The sequence below is a fragment of the Propithecus coquereli genome, unplaced genomic scaffold (genome assembly GCF_000956105.1).
Source record: "Propithecus coquereli isolate 6110/MARCELLA unplaced genomic scaffold, Pcoq_1.0 Scaffold251, whole genome shotgun sequence".
Taxonomy (NCBI): domain Eukaryota; kingdom Metazoa; phylum Chordata; class Mammalia; order Primates; family Indriidae; genus Propithecus; species Propithecus coquereli.
This window is the reverse complement of record NW_012148075.1, coordinates 934,992-946,383: the sequence shown is the minus strand read 5'-3', so window position 1 is coordinate 946,383 and position 11,392 is coordinate 934,992. Positions and strand designations below refer to the sequence as shown.

The 11,392-nt window shown below is 39.3% G+C and overlaps 1 pseudogene; it reads right to left on the bottom strand.

Moving 5' to 3' along the window:
- Positions 1-8,802: 8,802 nt before the first annotated feature.
- Positions 8,803-9,085, bottom strand: LOC105812434 (annotated as a pseudogene).
- Between the last annotated feature and the right edge of the window lie 2,307 nt (positions 9,086-11,392).

The window sequence follows — 11,392 nt, the reverse complement described above, 5'->3', positions numbered from 1 at the left end:
CAGTCTCACTGGTGGAGGCATCTTCATTCACCTGTCTGGGGGGTGACATGGGCTATTGTACGGGACCTCAGTGGGACTGTGGGCAGAAATGCCTACCCGTGGCCTCTTCATGTGGCCTGGTCTTCCTCACAGTGCTGCAACTTCTGGGTGGTCAGATTTCTAATTTGACAACTCAGGGCTCTAAAAATGAGTTTCCCGAGAAAACCAGGCAGAAGCTGCATGGTATTTTCTGACCTAGTTTCACAAACTCGGTGGTATCGCTTCTACCACACTCCATTGGTTACATGAGAGGCACCACAGTTAGCTAGCTCAGATTCAGTAGGAAGAAACAAAGACTCCACCTCTTAGTGGGAGCTGAGTGGCCATTTTATTTTGTTTATTTTTTATTTCAGAATATTACGGGGGTACACATGTTTGGTTACATAATTTGCTTTTGTGCAGTTTAAGTCAAAGTTGTAAGTGTGCCCTTCATCCAGACAGTGTGCATTGTACCTGTTAGGTGTGAATTTACCCATCCCCTTCTCCCCCCTCCCCGAGTGGCCATTTTAAACCCTGTCACAGGCGTGCTGGGGCAGAGGGGAAGTGTGAGAGCATGGGAGGTGGGGGGTGGGGGGGGTTTCCTGTTGGCCTGCAGGCTGAGGCTGCTGGAATTGCGGGTGTGGGGTACAAAGTGGCCTTGGTAGGGCTGGAAATGGAGATTGGAGCCACAATGTGAAAAATAGTCTTTACTGCCTTTGTGGCAGGTCCTATATCTGAAGACACAAATCACGGAAGAAATAGAGCTGTTTTTCTGTGAGTCAATCTACTTATTCTTTTGAGAAATTCCATCAGTGCCTGGGAACTTAATCTCACTCAGTTCTGGGTAATCTCTACCACTCTGGGTTTCCTGAGTTCGGTCCTCAGTCATCCTTTCTCTTGGCCATTGTCACCAGCATGACTTGGGGCATATGTGGCAGGGAGGGAGCTGGTTCTGTCCAACCTGTCATCTGCCAAGGTGTACGGACATGTTTTATCCTGGGCCTCGAGTCAAGCAGGCTGCAGCTGTGTTATTCCTGACCGCAGGGCTTCTTGAGGTCTGGTACTGTTTCAGCTAACCTGCCCCCTTCACAGGAACACCGGGACAGTGCCCTGTACTTCTCTGGGGCTGCGGGGAACAACGTGAGGTCGTCTCGGCTTTTCTCTGTTCATCCACTGCACTTCGCTCCAGTGCCAGGCCAGCTGCACAGAGACCTTCATAAGTCTTGAGACCTCTGAGGGCTCCGCATGGGAGGTGACAGTCAGGCCCCTTCCCCTCTGGCATCCCTAAACCTCCCTGGCATCTGTATCATTACCACTTTCCCTCAACTCCCTTTGCACCCTGGACAGAGCCCCCACTTAGGATCTAACCTCGCAGGTAATCCCCGGGGCTGGGAGTGTGAATGTGACCATGTCCTTCCAAATCTTATATATTTATGCCAAGAGGATCTTCTCTTTCAAAATGCAAAGACAAAAGTTGGACCCTCCTGAGTTATTCCTTCCTGAGGCAGTGTGTGGAAAGACCCAGCTACTTGTGTAGGGAAAGGCCCATGGGATAGGAACAAATGTCACATGACTCTCACATACTGAAAAAAATTATCATCACAGACCTGTGTGGCAGATATAGAGATGCACCACTCAGATCCCCCTACAAGAGAGGGCTGGCCGCCCAGCTCTGACAACTGCTGTTGTCTGGCAGCTTTCAGCCTAGACCTTCTTCTGGAGCTGCTTCAGCAGGTTTTCAATTGAGGTAAAATATACATAACGAAAATTTACCATTAGTGACATTTAGTACATTCGTGATGTTGTGCAACCATCACCACTCTCTGGTTGCCAGGTGTTTTCATCGCCCCTAAAGGAAACCCTGTACCCGCTGGGCAGTCACTGCCCTTTTCAACCTCCCTCCAGCCCTTGGCAACCACTAATCTGCCTTCTGTCTCTATGGATTAGCCTACTCTGGATATTTCATGTAAGTGAAATAATATAATCATATGTAACCTTTTGTTTCTGGCTTCTTTCACTTAAACAATGTTTTCAAGGTGCTCCCTGTACAGCACACATCAGTGCTTTACTCCGTTTATGGTCCGATAATATCCCATTGTACGGCTACACTACATTCTGTTTAATCACTCCTCAGTCGGTGGCATTTGGGTTGCTTCCACCTTTTGGCTATTGTGAACAGTGCTGCTATTTGTGTACAAGTGTTTGTTTGGACACCTGTTTTCAATTCTTTGAGTATGCTGTACTAAACCAGGAGTAGGGTTGTTGAGTCATGTGGTGATTTTGTTTTACTGATTGAAGAACTGCCAAACTTTGTCCCTGGCCCTTAAAACACAAAGCTGGCACATGTCCTTACTTGGTCTAGATTCATTGTTCTTTTACTGTATTGTTTTTTTTTCTTCATTTTTTTTTCTTTTTTCTTTCTCTCCCTTCTAGAATGAAATGTATTGTTGAATTTGATCTGCTACGGTTTAATTTAGGATTTTTCACACTGATGTCCATAAGAGAGATTGTCTTTGCCAGGTTTTGGTAAAAGGATTAGCCAGCTTCATAAATTAGGTTGTTTTCATCTTCTTCTATACTCTGAAGCATTCTATTAATACATTATGGAAATGACCTATTTCTCCAAATTTAAAAAATGTATAATATGAATATAAGAGCATTTTGAATTGTAAACTTTCAATATTGTTTTTAATGATCCCTTTTTGCTTCTTCTTAAAATAATTTCGGTAATTTATATTTTCTACAGTGTCATCCATTTCATTGAAATTTTTAAATTCACTAACTTGTGAGCACACACACACATAATATTTTACAATTAAAATTGTGATTTTGGCTGGGTGAGGTGGCTCATGCCTGTAATCTTAGCACTCTGGCAGGCCGAGGTGGGAGGATTGCTTGAGCTCAGGAGTTCAAGACCAGCCTGAGCGAGAGTGAGACCTTGTCTCTACAAAAAATAGAAAAAATTAGCTGGCCGTGGTGGCATGCACCTATAGTCCAAGCTCCTCTGGAGGCTGAGGCAGGAGGATCACTTGAGCCCATGAGTTTGAGGTTGCTGTGAGCTAGGCTGATGCCAGTGGCATTCTAGCCCAGCCAACAGAGTGAGACTCTTGTCTCGAAAAATAAATAAATAAAAAATAAAAAATAATGAAATTGTGATTTGTAGGAAATTTGGAAGAATTAGGAGAAAATGAAAACCACTTATAATTAATTAAATTTTAAAATTTTTAGTTTTATTTTTAGAGACAGGGTCTCACTCTGTTGCCCAGGCTGGAGTGCGGTGTCACAATCATAGCTCACTGCAACTTCAACATCTGGGTGGTGTGCGCCTGTAGTCCCAGCTACTCGGGAGACTAAGGAGAGTGTCCCGTGAAACCTATCAGAGCATATGAATACCCTTAATGAAACCTTGCCTCTTTTTTACACTATCTATGGAAGTTGATGTCACTTGTGGCTGACAATAAAATTTGAATCTGGATATTCTTAGATATTTTCTAATGTAGCATTCTTTGGCTGCAGTACAGAGTTATATCACCCTTTCATTAGTCAGGAGGTACCTCTCACCCCATTTACTCCTCCAAAAAGTATTTCTTGAATGCTTTCTAGGTGCCAGCTATTTTATAATTAAATTCCTAACTTTACGACTGGTGTCCATGGTTTGTCAGATTTTAAATTCTACAGGATCGTGTAAGTTCAAATCAATTAATTCTAGGTACCAAAAAATAAGACTTCCTGTTAAGATAAAAATTAGTCTTACAAGATTAATACAGTTATTTGAAAGCCTTCCTGGAATTGAAACAGCTCTTAAGGTCTTCACATTTTGACAAGTTGGGCCAAAATGATTCAACCAAAAAAACCCCACTAACTTTAATATACATTCTAAATTGTTTTATGATAATGGAAATAATAGGGGAACTGTTCAGCAACACACAATTTGCAAAAATCAGAGTATATTTTTAAAGGAAATCCATCAAATTATGATCAGACAAGCCCTTATTGACAATAGGCATAAATAGTTCAGATGACTGTTTTTGTTTTATTACTAATAGTTACATGGGTTAGTCTTGAGAAGATGTGAGTTTTCTTTCAATGGGCCTTCAAGAACAAAAAAATCTTATTTTATAAAATTCCAAATTAATGAAGAACTCATTTGAGAGTGAGCCAAAGGTAAAATTTTTTCCTAATGGTTTTCCTATTCTATTAACAAGAATCTGAAACGTATCCATTGAATTGAAGTCTAACAAAATTCTTTATTCCAGAAACATTAAATAGATAGAAATTAATAGTGTTATCAACTCGAGTCAAATGTTCAATAGAATTGAAAATTTTAGATATAGTAAACTTCATTTTCTTGTTTGTTTTCATATTCCCAAAAACCCCAGTGTCCTTTAAAGAAGCTAAAATTTAATTATTCTCCTTTTCCTGCTTTGCCTTCTTTAGGGGGAGTGGTATTTATGTAAGAAGGAATTTATTCCATGAAAACAAAATACATAGATTACCTTAAGATTTTAAATAAGCAATTCTTAAATATGGGTCAGATTTTGAAATATTCTAAGATTTCAGACTCATTTTTCTATTGCATTTAATATATATATGTGTGTATATATATCTATATATATCTATCTTATTAATAGAAGCAGAGTCTTACTATGTTGCCAGGCTGGATTACAGTGGCTGTTCACATGTATGATCCTACAGCACTGCAACCTTGAACTCCTGGGCTCAAGCGATCTTCCTGCCTCAGCCTCCCAAGTAGCCAGGACTACAGGTGTGTACCACTACACCCAGCTATATTTTTTATTTCTCATTGTTTGCTTTTACTTAAGAGGAAATGCATTTCCTATGTTCACTTTTTCCCTCTTGAGTCTATCACCAAATATTTCTTTAGAAGTTATTAACATTAGAATTTTGTGGATTTTTTCAGTATATTAAAAGCCTTTCAAAGTAAATAATTGAGGAAAATCTAAAAATATCTTTGCAAGAAATAGGCTTCTGACCCAAATCACATCTTTAAAAAAATTATGTCTGATATATGAAAATAAGAATGTTCTAAATACCAGCGTCCTTGGCTTCATCTATGAGCTTAAGATACAGTTTAAATTCAGATATGATAAACCCAGTTGCTCTCCCTGAAATTGTAAAATAGGGAAGTCTCTTACTTTCTTTTTGTAGAGAAAATCACGTATGTTGTCCTCACTTATTTTCAATCTTTCTATTTCCCTTGCCAAATAGTTCATATTATCTTATCACTCCCTTGAGGTAAAAAATTGCTGTTCGACAAAATGCGATTCCAACTAAAGAATATTTTATATAACTTCAGGGTTGTGCTTAGTAAAATTTTTATCACTTGCTTCCTTAAGAAAATTTAGACACTATAAATTTAGCCTCTAACCTTCTTTGACATAATTCCCGTTCTCATTTTATGACACAGTCTCTTCTGTTTTATTTAATGGTTTAATAGAGTCATGTTTGAAACTGGCTGGAAAGCAATTTCAAGAAATGGTTTACAGGCTACTTTTAATGGACACTGTTAGAGATTTATTACTTTCAGATATAACATTATCATTATTATTAAAAATTATTTGTTGATTGCCAGTGGTTGCACTTAGAGCTGTAAGAGATATAAAGAAGCTGTAATCATTGCCCTGTGCCCCATTATCTGGCAAATAAAAATGATGTGATTTCTCCGGCTCTACCTCGGATATTTTCCCCTTTAGGGAATGGACACTGGTTAGAGTGAGATGATGCATTTTCACCTCATTTTTATGGGCTCTCTTTTCACGAGTATTAGATTCCTTGGCAGTCAAGCTGAACTCCCCAAGAGGAAACACTAGAGTAGAGAGCTATAGCAACAGCCTTTATAGGAACATGATGTTGATTCACTATCTCAAGACCTGCATTAGGTTTGCATTGCCCCTATCTGTAAATAGATGTTGGAAATAACCCTAGAGGGCACTCTGGGAGGCCAAGGCGGGAAGATTGCTTGAGCTCAGGAGTTTGAGTGTGCAGTGAGCTGTGATGACGCCACCACACTCTACCCAGGGTGACAGAGTAAGACTCTGTCTCAAAAAAAAAAAAAAACAACCAAAAAACAACAACAACAAAACCAAACTGTGGAGGTTAGAGACATTCAAAACTCACTGGAAGAAATTTCCCCACGGGAATGAAATAAAGGGATTTTTTTTCCCTAACATTGGCAAGGACACTTGACAAATTTCTTGTGCCCAGTGAACACAGTTGCCTTCTTTTAGCTTGCTCATGCCCACTGTGCACTAGCATCCTCTGCAGCCCAGTTTACTGGACCACCCAAAGGCAGGTGTCTTGTTGGAGCCAAAGACCCTGCCCTTTCACACCCAATTCCAGCTGAAAGCAGAGTTTCTAAAGCATAATCTTCCCACTCTCCAAGGAAGAAAGAAAAGAAAGATGGAGAGAAGGAAGGAAGGCAGGAAAATAGAATTAGGCTTAAACTTTTACTTTTTTGTCCCCAAGTTTTACGCCCTTAGCAATGGGACCTCGTGGAAGCATTACACTCCAAGGAAGAGAGGCTGTTACTCACAAGCTTTTTTCCAAAGGACTAGGCTAGGCTCTACCGGGTTGGGGGCAGGGGCTGTACACAGGCTAAAACAGAGAAGGAACCTTCCCCAACTAGGATTCAGATTATTAGGGAGGATAAAACATGTTTTCTAATAATTGAAACATAAGGTCAAAACTGGTAAGTACCATAAGAGAGGGGGCTTGATGGAATGCTGTGTAAATCCAGAGGGGGAGCCAACTTCTAGTTGGTCTTCTCACCTATCGATAAGGAAACAACAAACTGCAATGTTCTCTGTGTGTGTGTGTGTGTGTGTGTGTGTGTGTGTGTGTGTGTATCTGTCCAAAACACAAGTTTTACGAATCCATTCTTGTGATGCGCACCAGTATTATCCATTCTGTGATTGATGGCTGCGCCGTAGAGGTTGAGGGAAAGCGAGCCAAGATGACTTCTGGTTTTTGGTTTAAGTAATTGGCTTGGGTGGTGGTACCATTTCCCGAGATGGAGAAAATGCAGGAGGAACTTTCTTGAAAGTTTAGAGAGAAGAAGGTGAATGAAATTAAGATTTCTGTTTTGGCCATGTTAGGTTTGAGTTCCTTAGCCGCTTTCAGACATTTTGACTGTGACACACAGTACACTTACCATCAAGACCAAGTTGACACACACACATGTATATATGTGAGTATGTATGTATGTGAGTGAGTATACGTGTATGCCCTTTCCCCCAAGAAAGACCCATGAAAGCCCTGGTCCGAGAGGTGGGTTGAAAGATGCCATCTTAAGAGAGGACCCAGTGAAGCGTTAAGGCCATCGTGAACAGGGAAAGAAGCTCTCAATGTTTTCGTCATTTCCAGGCCGAGCTGACTTTCAGAACACAGTGGCTAGTTATTTTCAAAAGACCAAAGAGAATGGATCGGAGATGGTTGTTCTGGTCTCCCCATTACTCCATCAGAAAAAGGTCAGGATGGAAGAAGCTCAAGGTCTTGCCTTGCTGTGAGGAAAGCTAAGTTGTGAAGTTTGAAGGGGCATCTCCATTTCTTGCAGAAATACCTTTTGCTTAAAATCTGAACACATGCAATTTTTTTGATTAATTAAAAACAATTTTTGAGCTGAACATACTGAAAATATATGAAAACATTTAGCAAACAATCATTTCCAACACTAAGAATTAATAACTCTTAACATTTGTCTTATTTGCTTCTAGTCTTTTCATTAACAAATATAAAACATTACAGATAATGCTGACATTCCCTTTTTTTTATGTGTTCACTTACTTTAATAACAATACATATATCATGTTATCACAATGGAATGTAAGTTCAGATTAGACAAGAGAATTTCACAAGTGTAATAAAGTATTCTGTAATATGTCAAGGTTTGTGTATAATGTCTGGCCAAACCAGCTTTCTTGTAAATCATTAATCACTCCCATTATAGGTAATTTGTTTAGTTTAACATTTCTGATTCTTACAGAGAAAATAAACATAATGCACACACTTAAAAATTTCTCCATTTACCTATGCATTAGTGCTGAAAATATATATTTCTATTTCAAGGTGACATTTAAAAATTATTCTAATATAACAGTAGCAAAAATATAATTTTGCAATTACAAAAGAGCTAAACTGGAATCTATAATTAAGTCATTCTCATGTTTACAATTGTGATTCAGAAATGAATACTACTACTATGCAGATCTGTTGCAAGCTTTCTAGGCTTGGTTTAAACACATTCACATACGCTTCCAATCGTGAGAGGCTTTACAAATCATATTCCATGCACTTTTTTTGAAGAGTTCTAAAAGAGCCAACCAGTCCCCAAAACTGAAGTACTCAACCAGTCCCCAAGGCAGGCAGAAAAAAGTTAAATTAACTGGTGTAAACAGGACTCCTACATGACATCCAAAGCATGCAATGTTCTGCAGCAAACTGGGAGTACTTCAGGGTTGGCCTGCTGTCCTCTTTAGAACTGATTTCATTTAACTGTTTAAGAAGGTGGACGTTCTAACATCGTCAAGTGCATTTAGGTGACATGTTTCTTTTTGTGTTAACTTGACTCCCATGAATGACCTAGTTAGTGAACTAGTCGCTAGTAATTTGGTCACCAGGCAAATCAAGCCTGCAAGAAAGGAAGCCAATATTCAAAATACTGTATTATTGTCTGAACCCAAATAATTTGTTTTTGACATAGATAAGTAACCTCAATGACTAAAGCAAGCTCCTCCAACAAGACCAAGCCAGCATCTCTTCTTCCTTCTAAGGTTTAGGTTTTGCCCAGAATTCCTGATACATGGAATAGCCCACATCAAGAGTCATTCATTGCTCCCACAACAAAGCCTTGCGCAGCATGTGGATCAGGGAGGTGAAGGGACATTTTAGTATTTCCCTTGCTCTTCCATTTGTATGATCCTTATGCAACAATTGTTGCAAAACCTGCCATTCTAATGGGGACAAATGGTGCCTCTCTAGCTTTTCGGAAAAGTTTGGATCCCTGATCTTCATCAGATGAAGAAAGAGGAACATCTGTGCTGGTTGACATAGTAATTGCTTGAAGATTCTTCCAAGTGCGAGAAAACCCCTGACAGCCCAACCATGTTCCAGCCCGTGTCCTCCGTCTGCCCCGACATTCTCTCTAATTGTCACCTCCGTCCCATCCCTGTCCCCTTCTCCACACCCTCACTTCAGTTATTATAGCATTTATGAGTTTAATCTGTAGCTTCCAATCCATATTTTATCATGTCCATACATAATTTTTTCTAGCCAATATATAGCATTAATTCACATATCTTTTTATTAATAAACAGCTCCTCAGCTGGCGATGGCTGTAATCTGTCAAGCTAGTGTCCCAGCTCTCAAGGTTACACTCTCTCTCAGAATGAGAACAGACTTCCTGAGGGCAAGGGGCTGGCAATTTAGCAAATCTGTGTGGATGCTGGTGCAGACGTTTTTGGCCCAGGGTTGAGGGATGTATCTGAGGAAGTTGAAATGCGCTCTGTGGGGAACTGCAGTCCCATGCCTGTTTCCTTCTCCTAGAGCTATCTCAGATAAAAATAGCAGAAGCTGTTCACCACCTGCAAAATGCAGCTGTGTGGGCACCCTATTTTGAAATGAAGGGAACGTTAGTGTAGCTGCTCATTTCCCAAGAACTATCTTTGTTTACTAGGTAAAAGGTAAAGCAGATATTAATTGGTAGAAGGGTTTTTTGGTGTCTTTCTCTCGTGACCATTGCTGTGTGTGGTAGGAGGTACCCATGTGTAATAATATACACTTGGGGTTCTTTTAGAACCACATAGAAGAAAAAAAAAAAAGAAAAAGACAAGGAGGAAGAGGAGGAGGAGGAGGAAGGAATAGTTCCTTTGGCAGTTCCTTTAGGCACCATTGCAATCATATCAGTCTGGGTTCTAAGTTGAAATTAATAGGCCTCCAGCTATATTAAGGAGAAAAGGAATTCCTTGGAAAATATTATGGCTCCATATATCATGTGTTAACCAGAGACTGGTATGCACAGCAAAGACCAGAGCAGGCCTGAGCCACCCACGTATCCCTGGACGAAGGGATCTGTTTGCAGAGGAGACAAAAGAAGGCCTGATGGCTGTGCTAGAGTGACCAAGGAAAAAAGGGACACAAAACCAGGAATGAAAGAGAGGACATTACTACTGACTCTATAGAAATAAAAAAGATCGTAAGGGAATTTTATGAACAACCATATGCCAAGAAATTAGACAACAGATGAAATGAGCAAATTCCTAGAAAGACGCATATTACTGGCTTGAGAAAACAAATAGAGAATCTGACTAGACCTACAATAAGTAAAGAAATTGAATTAATAATTAGAAATCTTCCCACAAAGAAATGCCCATGCCAAGATGGCTTCCCAGTGAACACTATCAAACATTTAAAGAACTCATACTAATACTTTACAATTTCTTTCAGAAAACAGAGGAGGAGGGAATACTTCCCAACTAATTCAATGAGGGCAGCACTACTGTGATACCAAAGCCAGATAAAGATATCATGAGAAAACTGCAGACCAATATTTCTCATGAACATGGGCCCAAAAATCCTTAATAAAATATTATCAAACCAAAGACAGCAACATAAAAAAGTGTTATACATCACGACCAAGTGTATCCCAAGTATATCCTGTATCCCAGAAATGCAAGGTTGAATTCACATTCCAAAATCAATTAATGTGATATAACATATTAATAGAATAAAAGTCAAAACCTGTATGATCATCTCCATAGATGGAGAAGAAGCACTTGACAAAATGTAGTGCCAATTCATGATAAAAGCCTTTACCAAACTAGATGGAACGGCACTTCCTCAATCTGCTGAAGAACATCTACAAATGACCTATGGCTAATATCATAGTTAATGGTGCAGGTCTCAATACTTTCCTCCTAAGATTGTGAACAAAGTGAGACTGTCTACTCTCACCACTTCTGTTCGGCACTAGACTGGAGGTTCTAGCCAGTATGATAAGGCCAAATAAATAAGTAAGTTAAAAAAGGCATCCATTGTGAAGGAAAAAGTAAGACTTTTTAAATTCACAGCTGACATAATCCTTTGTGTAGAAAATTCTAAGGAATGCACACACACAAAAAAATCTAGAACCAATAAATTAGTAATGTTGCAGGAGATAAGAGCAAAACACAAAGTTAATTATATTTCCACATCTAGCAACAAACTATTCAAAGATGAAATTAAGAAAACAATTCCATTCATAATAAAATCAAAAGTAAAAAAATACTTAGGAATAAATTTATCAAAATAAATGCTGGATATATACACTGAAAACAGCAAAACATTTCAAAGATGAAATTAAGAAAACAATTCCATTCAT